This window comes from Amaranthus tricolor, chromosome 11 (assembly GCF_026212465.1).
Source record: "Amaranthus tricolor cultivar Red isolate AtriRed21 chromosome 11, ASM2621246v1, whole genome shotgun sequence".
NCBI classification, from domain to species: Eukaryota; Viridiplantae; Streptophyta; class Magnoliopsida; order Caryophyllales; family Amaranthaceae; genus Amaranthus; species Amaranthus tricolor.
The window spans coordinates 2,789,588-2,799,990 of NC_080057.1; the positions used below are offsets into that span (position 1 = coordinate 2,789,588).

Below are 10,403 nucleotides of genomic sequence, written 5' to 3' on the forward strand. Positions count from 1 at the left end.
AAAGGAAAAGTTCTATGTAAATCATCGTGTATATATATATATATATATATATATATATATATATATATATATATATGTATATATATATATATATGTATATATATATATATATGTATATATATATATATATGTATATATATATTTATATATGTATATATATATATATATATATATATATATATATATATATATATATATTTATATATGTATATATATATATATATATATATATATATATATATATATATATATATATATATATATATATATATATATATATATATATATATATATATATATATATATATATATATATATATATATATATATATATATATATATATATATATCTCAGAACTTGATTATCCAAATAAACATATAAATTATTGTTTGAAACTAAATTTGTTATTATTCTTTCTCATTGTGATCTATGTGTGCTTCTTCCTTACACGCAACTTCATGATCACTGATATAATTTATTTCCATTCTCCCCTCTTGTTCCTGTATCATGTGTATAAAATGAAAGACCAATTAGAAAAACAAATTTACTTTAAGAAAAATCCTCATCAGTGACAAAACAACCATTTAATGACATTTAAAACCACAATAAAAACAAATCAAACAATCCTACAAAACAAACAATCTACAATATCCAAAAAACCCTATCTAAAGTATAAACAATACACCAAGTTTAATTATAAATTTACAAAAATTTTAGCAACATCTCCTTTGAATTTTAGACCATATTCATTTTTTGAAAATAAATTTTCAATCATGATATTTGATGCTATGTTAATCTTTAAATTAACATCCGCCAAACAATTTCAATTTTTTTCATTCTAATTCTATACCAACAAATATGAAATAGATGACATCATATAAAAAAATTCACGAGATAATAAAAAAAACATAAATAAATTATAAGAATATTTACATGATATTCCAACATAGATGACATTATTTGGTTAAAAAATTGAGGAGGGAGGTGTTGCTTGAACAATGTTAATAATTGTGTCATTGTTTCCTTCACGATTTTATCTTTATATGGTTGCAAAAATTCTAAGAGATTTGTTACACCACATACAATAGCTTTATTACTTCAATGTTTTGGTTCATCATCTTGAGTATTTTTTTCATAAAATAGTCAAGTTGGTCGGACTAACACATAATCGTGTTAAACATGAGCATAAAAGTTCATGTAACATAACAAAGAAAGGGTGTAAATGGGTCAAATTGAGTTATAAACTTATGTTTATTTTGCAAATTTTTGGAGTGAAGTTAAGTTCATGTCACAAGTCAATATTTTGTAGATATTATCCAATATTTTCGATGTGTTTTAGATCAAAACTAATCAAGTCTACTCATATTCATTATACAAGTATTAACATTTTAGTAGGAAAGCAAATTACACGAAGAAAAATAACCACTATTGTGAAGTTGGGTTTAATGACTGAACCGAGGAGACATTTAGAGTACCTTGTATCCCATTTTCCAAACTTGTACTGAGGAGACATTTAGACTAATAGGAGTAATTAGTTTGAGCTGTGTTCCTCCCAATCCAACAGCAATAAAAATACTCCATGGAAGAAATGATTATAAGACCTATCATTCAATACACATGACTATTAAATTAACAATCATCATATAAAATTCATAATTCAACAATGAAAATTAATAAAAATCAAAAGCTTTTTCAAGTAGAATCAAAATGTTCATAATTCAACAATGTATAGTTCAACAATTAATATACACAATCAATGTATTTAAAAATCTTTTTTAAACATAGTAACCATACACTAAAAATCAAGAAAACTAGAACAAGAACAAGAAACCAATTTTCAAAAATAGAAAAATAAAACTAGGTCATTGATAAATAAAGAAGTTGAAAAAATTTAAGGCAATAAGAATTCATATCAAGAGGTATTGAATACAAAAACTTACTTACCACTCATTTTAAGGAAAAATGGAGGAAGCAATGATGGGTGACCGGCCAATTGCGGCGGTGAGTGGCCGATTGCAGGGTAAGTAGCGGTAAGCGACCAGTTGCGACAGTGAGCTGCTGTGAGCAACCAGTTGCGGCGGTGGGTAGCCAATCGCAGAGTGAATGACGGTGCTTTGAGAATTACAATTCTGAATAGAAAAATTGAATAGTTGAGAATTTCTACTGATGGGCAAGGAATTGAATAGCTATGTTGATTGTTGGGTTTGCAAATGAGAAAAGGAAGGACACTATTTTTATGTAAGATTTGTTAAGAGGTAGGGAGAATATAAAGAGAAAGAAAATTAGTATAAGAGATAAACTTGTATCTGTTTTATCTATCTATTACATTGCTCATCCGTCTATTACAATACCTTGTAGATATATATATAGCAAAAGATGGGAGAAGGAGACAAGTGTGGCACTATTGTGAAAGATAATGCATTCACTTGTATTGTCACATCAATCTCAACATTCCCCCTTGAATGCATTACATATATATGAAAATTTTATTATGACATTCATAATCCTACAACTGTCTCATTAAAAACCTTTATCAGAAAAAAAACCCAATGGGAAAAAAAACTGATCAAAGGAAAAAAGAGTACAGTGAACATATTTCTCCCCCTGAAGTTAACATATGTCTCAAAATCGGCACATTCCAATCTTGCGTACCAAATACTCGAATTGCTTTGACGGGAGTGACTTTATGAATAAATCAACGGGGTTTTCACAGGATTGAATTTCTTGGACTTTTATCTTTTTATCTCTCTGTAGATCATGTGCGAAGAATAATTTTGGTGACAAGTGTTTTGTTCTGTCTCCCCTAATGTATCCTTCTTTGACTTGGTTGATACATGCATCATTATCCTCATAAACTGTAGTTGGTGCCCTAGTTGTATCGTTTAAGCCACAATCCCTTTGGAGTTGGCCGATTATGGATCTCAACCATACACACTCACGGCTGGCTTCATATAAAGCTATTAATTCTGCATGATTTGAGGATGTAGCCGTTAGAGTTTGTTTTGTTGATTTCCAAGATATTACGGTTCCCGCATATGTAAATACATATCCAGTTTGTGACTTGGCCGTATGTGGATCAGATAGATACCCTGCATCAGCATATCCAGTGAGTATGGCATCATTTCCTGACTGGAAAAATAATTCAAGGTCTACAGTTCCCTTTAGGTATCGAAATAGATGTTATCCCATTCCAATGTCTTTCTGTTGGGGCATTGCTATACCTAGCTAATAAATTTACAGAAAATGCTATATCAGGTCTTGTATTATTTGCTAAGTACATTAAAGCACCAATGGCACTCAAGTATGGCACTTCCGGGCCTAAAATTTCTTCGTCTTCTTCTTGTGGGCAGAATGGGTCATCTTTTATATTTAGTGATCGTACCACCATTGGGGAACTTAGTGGATGAGCCTTGTCCATGTAAAATCGTTTCAAAACTTTCTCAGTATAATTGCTCTGATGGACAAATATTCCATTTTTCAAATGTTCAATTTATAGACCAAGACAAAATTTAGTTTTTCCTATATCCTTCATCTCAAATTCTCTCATCAAATATTTAGCTGTTATCTCAATTTCTCTTGGGGTTCCAATCAGATTTAAGTCATCTACATACACAGCAATTATTACGAAACCGACTTGAGATTGTTTGATGAATACACATGGGCTAATTTGGTTGTTTTTGAATCCTGCTTTCATAAGATATTCACTCAAACGATTATACCACATTCGCCCAGATTGCTTTAATCCATACAATGATTTCTTTTATTTTATAGAAAACATCTCTCTAGGTATATTCTTTGTTGGTAAGTTTAGTCCTTCAGGGACCTTCATATAGATGTCTGTGTCGAGTGACCCATATAAATACGCAGTTACGACATCCATCAATCTGATGTGTAGGCTTTGAGAAACTGTTAAACTTACCAAAAATCTGAGTGTGGTTGCATCAACTACTGGGGAATAGGTTTCTTCATAATCAACTCCTGGCATTTGAGAAAAACCTTGAGCTACAAGTCTTGCCTTGTATCTAACAATTTCATTTTTCTCATTTCTTTTTCTTACAAATACCCATTTGAAGCCTACGGGTTTTATGCCTTTTGGAGTTTCTAAAATTTGCTCAAAAACTTCCCTTTTTTTCTAATGATTTTAATTCTGCTTTAATTACTTCTTTCCATCTTGGCCAATCATGTCTTTTTCTGCATTCATTTATCGATATTGGCTCAAGATCATTTTCATCATTTATTATTTCAATAGCTACGGAATAAGCAAAGAATTCATTTGGAATGATCTCTTTTCGATTCCATTTTTTCTTGGAGAAAATATAATTTATTGAGATTTCATAATTTTCATCCGTTTCATTATCGGAGATGTCTTGATTTTCTCCTTTATTTTCATTTTCATTTTGAATGTTATTTTGTGCACCTTCTAGTTTTCTCAATTTTCTTGGTTTTAAATCTTTTGAACCAAGTGGCCTTCCACGCTTTCTTTGCGCAACAATTTCATCACTCTTTGCTTTTTCATCAGGAATTTCTATTCGAGCTGGAGTATTTGCTGCTGGTATATGTGATTTTGTAACTCTCTTAGTATCTGTGAATGCATCAGGTTATTGGTTAGCAACACTTTGTAGATGAACAATTCGTTGTACTTCTTGTTCACATGATTTTGTTTTTGGGTCTAAATATTCTAAATGTGTTGCTTTCCAAATAAGTTCCATATTTCTTTTCTGTAAGTCCACATTCTCTCTCCCTAAGGATGGGAATATTGTCTCATTAAAGTGGCAATCAACAAATCTAGCTTAGAATTGATCACTAGTTAATGGTTCAAGATATCGAATGATTGATGGAGATTCAAAACCGACATATATTCCCATTCTTCTTTGTGGACCCAATTTTTTACGTAGATGGGGAGCAATGGGTACATATACAGCGCATCCAAAGATTTTCAAATGTGAAATATTTGGTTCATGACCAGCTACTAATTGCATTGGCGAATATTTATGATAAGCTGTAGGTCTTAGCCTAATCAATGATGCTGCATGTAATATTGCATAACCCCAGGCCGATGATGGTAATTTTGATTTCATTAGCAGTGGTCTTGCAATTAATTGCAATCTCTTAATTAAGGATTCAGCAAGACCATTTTGTGTGTGAACATGTGGCATAGGGTGTTCCACTTTAATTCCAATTGACATGCAATAATCATTAAAAGTTTGAGATGTGAATTCGCCGGCATTGTCCAATCTAATACTTTTTATTGTATAATCAGGAAAATGACTTTTCAATTTGATGATTTGTGCAAGTAGTTTTGCAAATGCATTGTTTCTACTTGATAGAAGGCTTACATGTGACCATCTTGTGGAAGCATCTATTAAGACTATGAAGTACCTAAAAGGTCCACATGGTTGATTAATTGGTCCACATATATCTCCTTGAATTCTTTCAAGAAATATAGGAGATTCAGTAACAATCTTATTTACTGATGGTCTAGTAATAAATTTTCCAAGAGAACAAGAGGTGCATAAGAGCTCATTCGACTGGGGAATCTTAATATTTCTTAGTGGGTGCCCGACTGAACTTTCTATTATTTTATACATCATCCTAGTGCCAGGATGATCTAAGCGGTCATGCCATAAAGTGAATAGCTCCTTATTGTCTAATCTTATCATATTTATTTCAATCGGGCGGATATGGGTGAGATTCAACCCCGATGAATATGCTGGCATCCTTTCAAGGATAATTTTCGTTCCATTTCTTTCTGCTGTAAGGCATAAGAATTCTTTTTCATTTATACTTTTGGTTTCCATATGGTAACCATTTTGTCTTATTGCCTTGAAACTGATAAGATTTCTTCGAGATTTACTCGAGTTTAGTGCATCATTTATTTCTAATTTTGTCCCCATAGGGAGTATGATGCATGCCTTTCCAGTGCCTTCGATTAATTTTGTTGTTCCTGATATGGTATTAACATTTGCCTCAAGCAATGTTAGGTTTGAAAAATATTCTCGATTTTTCAATATCGTATGTGTTGCTCCACTGTCTAGGAGGCAATGAAATGTTGATCCAATTACTGACATTTCCTTTTCTAAGACAAGAGAAGAAGAAAAAAAAATTATATTATTAATATAAAGCTAGAATACTCAATACAAAAAGAAACATAAGTAGAGAATTACAACTTATCAAATGAAAAACAAGTTAGATAAACAAAAAATGCATCTACTCATCTCAAAAGATGTAATTATCTTCTTCTTGGGGATCAAGTTTGTGGAGGTTCACATCCTCAGTAAAGAAATCGGAGACATCTAAAGTGGGCCCAGATGTACTTGCTTCATTTACAAAATTTGCTTCTGCCCCTTTTCCTTTGTTTTTCTGGGAAGCTTGATATAAATCCACTAAATGTTTGGTGGTACGACAAGTTCGCCCCCAATGTCCAGTCATGCCACATCTATTGCATGTGCTTTTGTATTTCTGTACTTGTTTAAAATTATCATTTCGGGGGAAAATATATTTCTTTCATAAACGTGGCTACGTCCACGGCCACGACTAAGTCCATGACCACGACCACGACTACGACTACGGCCATAGAAATTTCCTTGTTCGAAAGTATTTATGCCGCTCTTTTCGTGATATTTTCCACGACCTCTGCCACTTATAAAATAGTTCCCACGACCTCGATGGCGCACATTCCTCTCAATCATATTTGTCTCATTAAAGGGAATAGTCCCAACAGGTCTCCTGTTGTGATTTTTCAATAATAGTTCATTATTTTGCTCCGCAACAAGAAGTGTTTTCAGCAATTCATGATATTTCTAGAAATGCCTTTCACAATATTGTTGTTGTAACAAAATGCTATTTACGTGAAAGGTTGATAATGTTTTTTCTATCATTTCTTCATCTGTTATTATTTGTCCACAATAGACTTATTTTGATTTTATCAGATGAAGGGCTGAATTATAATCACTGATTGATTTGAAATCTTGAAATCTTAACTCTCACCATTCATCGATGGCCTTTGGGAGAAGTACACTTTTATTATGGCCAAATCTTTCATTTAGCTCTTCCCAAAGTAATTTTGGGTCCTCATAATTGGTGTACTCATGTTTGAGACTGTGGGTTAAATGATGTCTCAAAATTGATGCAGCTTTTGCCTTATCTTCCTCAATTTTTATGGGATTTTTTTCAATACCATTTCCTTTCTTGGTGGGATTAAGTTCAATTATTGTGCATAATAAACTTTTTCCTTTTAGATATGATTTGACATCTGAAGCCCATTGTATAAAATTGTTTCCTGTCAATTCCAGGGCATTGAATTCTCTCTTTTTGAGATCAGTCATTATTTTCTACAATTGAGAAAATGACAAGGTTATTTAATGATTTTGTGTATCATCATCGATATTAAAGCATATTAGTCTTATCTCCCCCTGATTTAATATCTCAAACATAATAAGTACAATATAATTATAAATAAGAATAAAATAGATAATATTAATAGATAATAAAACAAACAAAAAATAAATACATATTTCTAAACAAATGCAAGATTTATAATTTATTTTTGGATAATTAGGTAGAGCATTAATGCTACGAGTAATACAATTAAACCCATAATGATAAGGAATGCGTCTAGTATTTTACTTATATTGTCGGCAATTGGATTGATGTGGGTGTTTGTAGATGTATTGTTTGCCATGGATGGTTGAAGGAAGAAGAAGATGAAGGAAAAAATTATTTATTGTGTTTTGGATAAGGTGTGAGTGGTGTGTGTGAGTTTGTGACGGTAGAAGTCCCTATTTATAGGGGGTAAAAAGGTAAATTTTTTTTAATTTTATTATTATTATTATTATTATTATTATTATTATTATTATGATTATTATTATTATTATTATTATTATTATTGTTATTATTATTATTATTTATTATTATTTTTTTTTTCAGAATCGAACCCTTGACGATTTACTCAAATAATAATTTTCGGACCACTCTGGCATTCATCCCAGGGTGATATATTACAATTAGAAAAGGATTTTATGTTGTGTAGAAATAATGTGGTCATGTCTGCTAATAATCTGTGTTATAGGTAAATTAAGACAATTTATTATTATAATGTTAAACAAATAGAATCAAATAAAATCGTTATTTATTATTATTTAAAGGTGAAATTATATTTTATGAGTTTATTAAGTGATTATATAATTTATAGACTAAAATAACCAAATGCATATGCACGTAATATGATGACATGATCAGATAAATAGAGATAAAATCGTCCATAAAGGCGATAACAATACTAAATTAGCCAGTCCATAAAGGCGGTCATTACAAAATAAAGTAGAATATACCGTGTTATTTATGTATAATTAAAAGAAATACGTAAAGTAAAAAAGGTAAATAAAAAAATGCACATGGATATAAATGCAAATACTGCAAATAAAAAAAATGCACATATAAACATACGAGAATAAAAATAATACTAACCGTCCATTTAGGCGGTAAAAGAAAACAATTAACCAGCCATGTAGGCGGTATAAAATAAAACAATAACAAAAGAAATAAAGTGTCCTTGTCATCCGTAAATGTGACGTATTGTCCAATAAATTATTTTATGGGTCATTTAAATTTATCTTGCAACGTTTAGTACTTGTTCCTCCCTCATCATCTTTGGTTCTTTTATTACTTGGTGAGGGTTTATTTTCAGTTGTTGTTGTTGGAGCATTATTAGTTGGTTGCGTTGATGGGTTATTTGTTAGGCGTACCGGTGGAATATTAGTCGGTGGAACTGGTGGATTATTAGTTGGTCGTACATGTGAATTACGAGTTGGTGGTACAGGTGGACCATTAGTATTGTTGGGATTATTATGTCGGAGCTGATTTAAATCAGTCATTGCTGGGTTTGTAGTGAAGGGTATGGAATTATGCTCAATTATAAAATATAAAAATGTGTTAGAAACACCTTGAATGATGATGTTGATTATTAAGGGTAGCGCTGGTGCTGATAACGTGTTAAGAGGTAGGGAGAATATAAGGAGAAAGAAAATTAGTATAAGAGACAAACTTGTATCTGTTTTATCTATCTATTACATTGCTCATCCGTCTATTACAATACCTTGTAGATATATATATAGCAAAAGATGGGAGAAGGAGACAAGTGTGACACTAATGTGAAAGACAATGCATTCACTTGTATTGTCACATCAATCTCAACAAGATTGATATTGTTACCTAATTGTGTTAGTGATTTGATTTTAATTTATTTTTTTTTATTTTTTTCCCTTCTTCAAAATTGCTGGGTTGAACTATTGATTAAAAATTTTAATTTTTTTCCCCTTCTTAAAATTGCTACAAATGAACTATTTTTTTGAATTTTTATTTTTTTTTCCCATTTCTTATAAATTTCTAGGTTGAACTAAATTCCTTAAAATTATTCCCCCCCCCCCCCCCCCCCCCCCCCCTTTTTTTTATTAGTTAGAGAAAATTTGAAGAAAATAATTAGCTTGATTTGGAAAAAAAAAATTAAAGAAACTTAAAGTCAATATTAAAGAATTGGTCAAATTTAATTTTTTTTTAAAAAATAATTAAAACAATAATTAAGTAGAAAAATGTTAAAAATGTGTTACTGGTATATAAAAGGCAAATTTAAAAAAGTTACCACTTTTTAAAGATTTACACATTGATATTACCAATTTTTAATGTGTTACATACTAGTGTTACAAATATTTGAAGTGTTAAATATTAGTATTACTAATTTTTAAAGTGTTATATATAAGTATTTTCGATTGCAAAAGTGTTACGTGTTAGTGTTATCAAATTTAAAAGTGCTACATATTAGTGTTACATATCTAAAAAGTGTTACATGATTGTGTTACTTAAATATAGAGTGTTACAAAAGTGTTACTAATGTTTTAAAAAGCTATATATCAAAAATTATTACCAATCCGTGTCACCTAAAGTCATTTTTGTACTAGCTACTTCAGTTAACTTCAATGCCTACTTATTGTATCCTTAATGCCTATTTATAGTATCCTAGATGCCTATTTACAGTATCCTTAATGTCGACTTACATTATGCTTGATGCCAACTTACAGCATTTTTAATGCCTACTTCCATTAATCCTTAATGCCTACTTATAACATCCTTAATGCCTAATTATATCATTCATAATTTCTACTTATATTATGTTTCATTTCTACTTGCAGTACGTTTAATGTGTACTTACAATATGTTTAATACTTACTTATCTTATTATCCTTAACGCCTCTTTATATAACACTTAATGTCTATTTATAATATTCTTGATGTCTACTTACATAACACTTTGATTGCTATTTCCAACATCCTTAATGTTTACTTATATAAAACTTAATTCTTACTTACATACTTCATTAAATTTGATTAATGAACATACATTGAGAAT

At 30.5% G+C, this 10,403-nt stretch overlaps 1 long non-coding RNA gene across 1 annotated transcript; it reads right to left on the reverse strand.

Moving 5' to 3' along the window:
* Positions 1-365: 365 nt before the first annotated feature.
* On the reverse strand, positions 366-2,298 carry LOC130826860 (uncharacterized). Its single transcript, XR_009047140.1, has 3 exons — positions 1,946-2,298; positions 1,477-1,602; positions 366-501 (listed from the first exon to the last, which is right to left on the reverse strand). It is a non-coding gene; the product is annotated as an uncharacterized LOC130826860 (long non-coding RNA).
* Between the last annotated feature and the right edge of the window lie 8,105 nt (positions 2,299-10,403).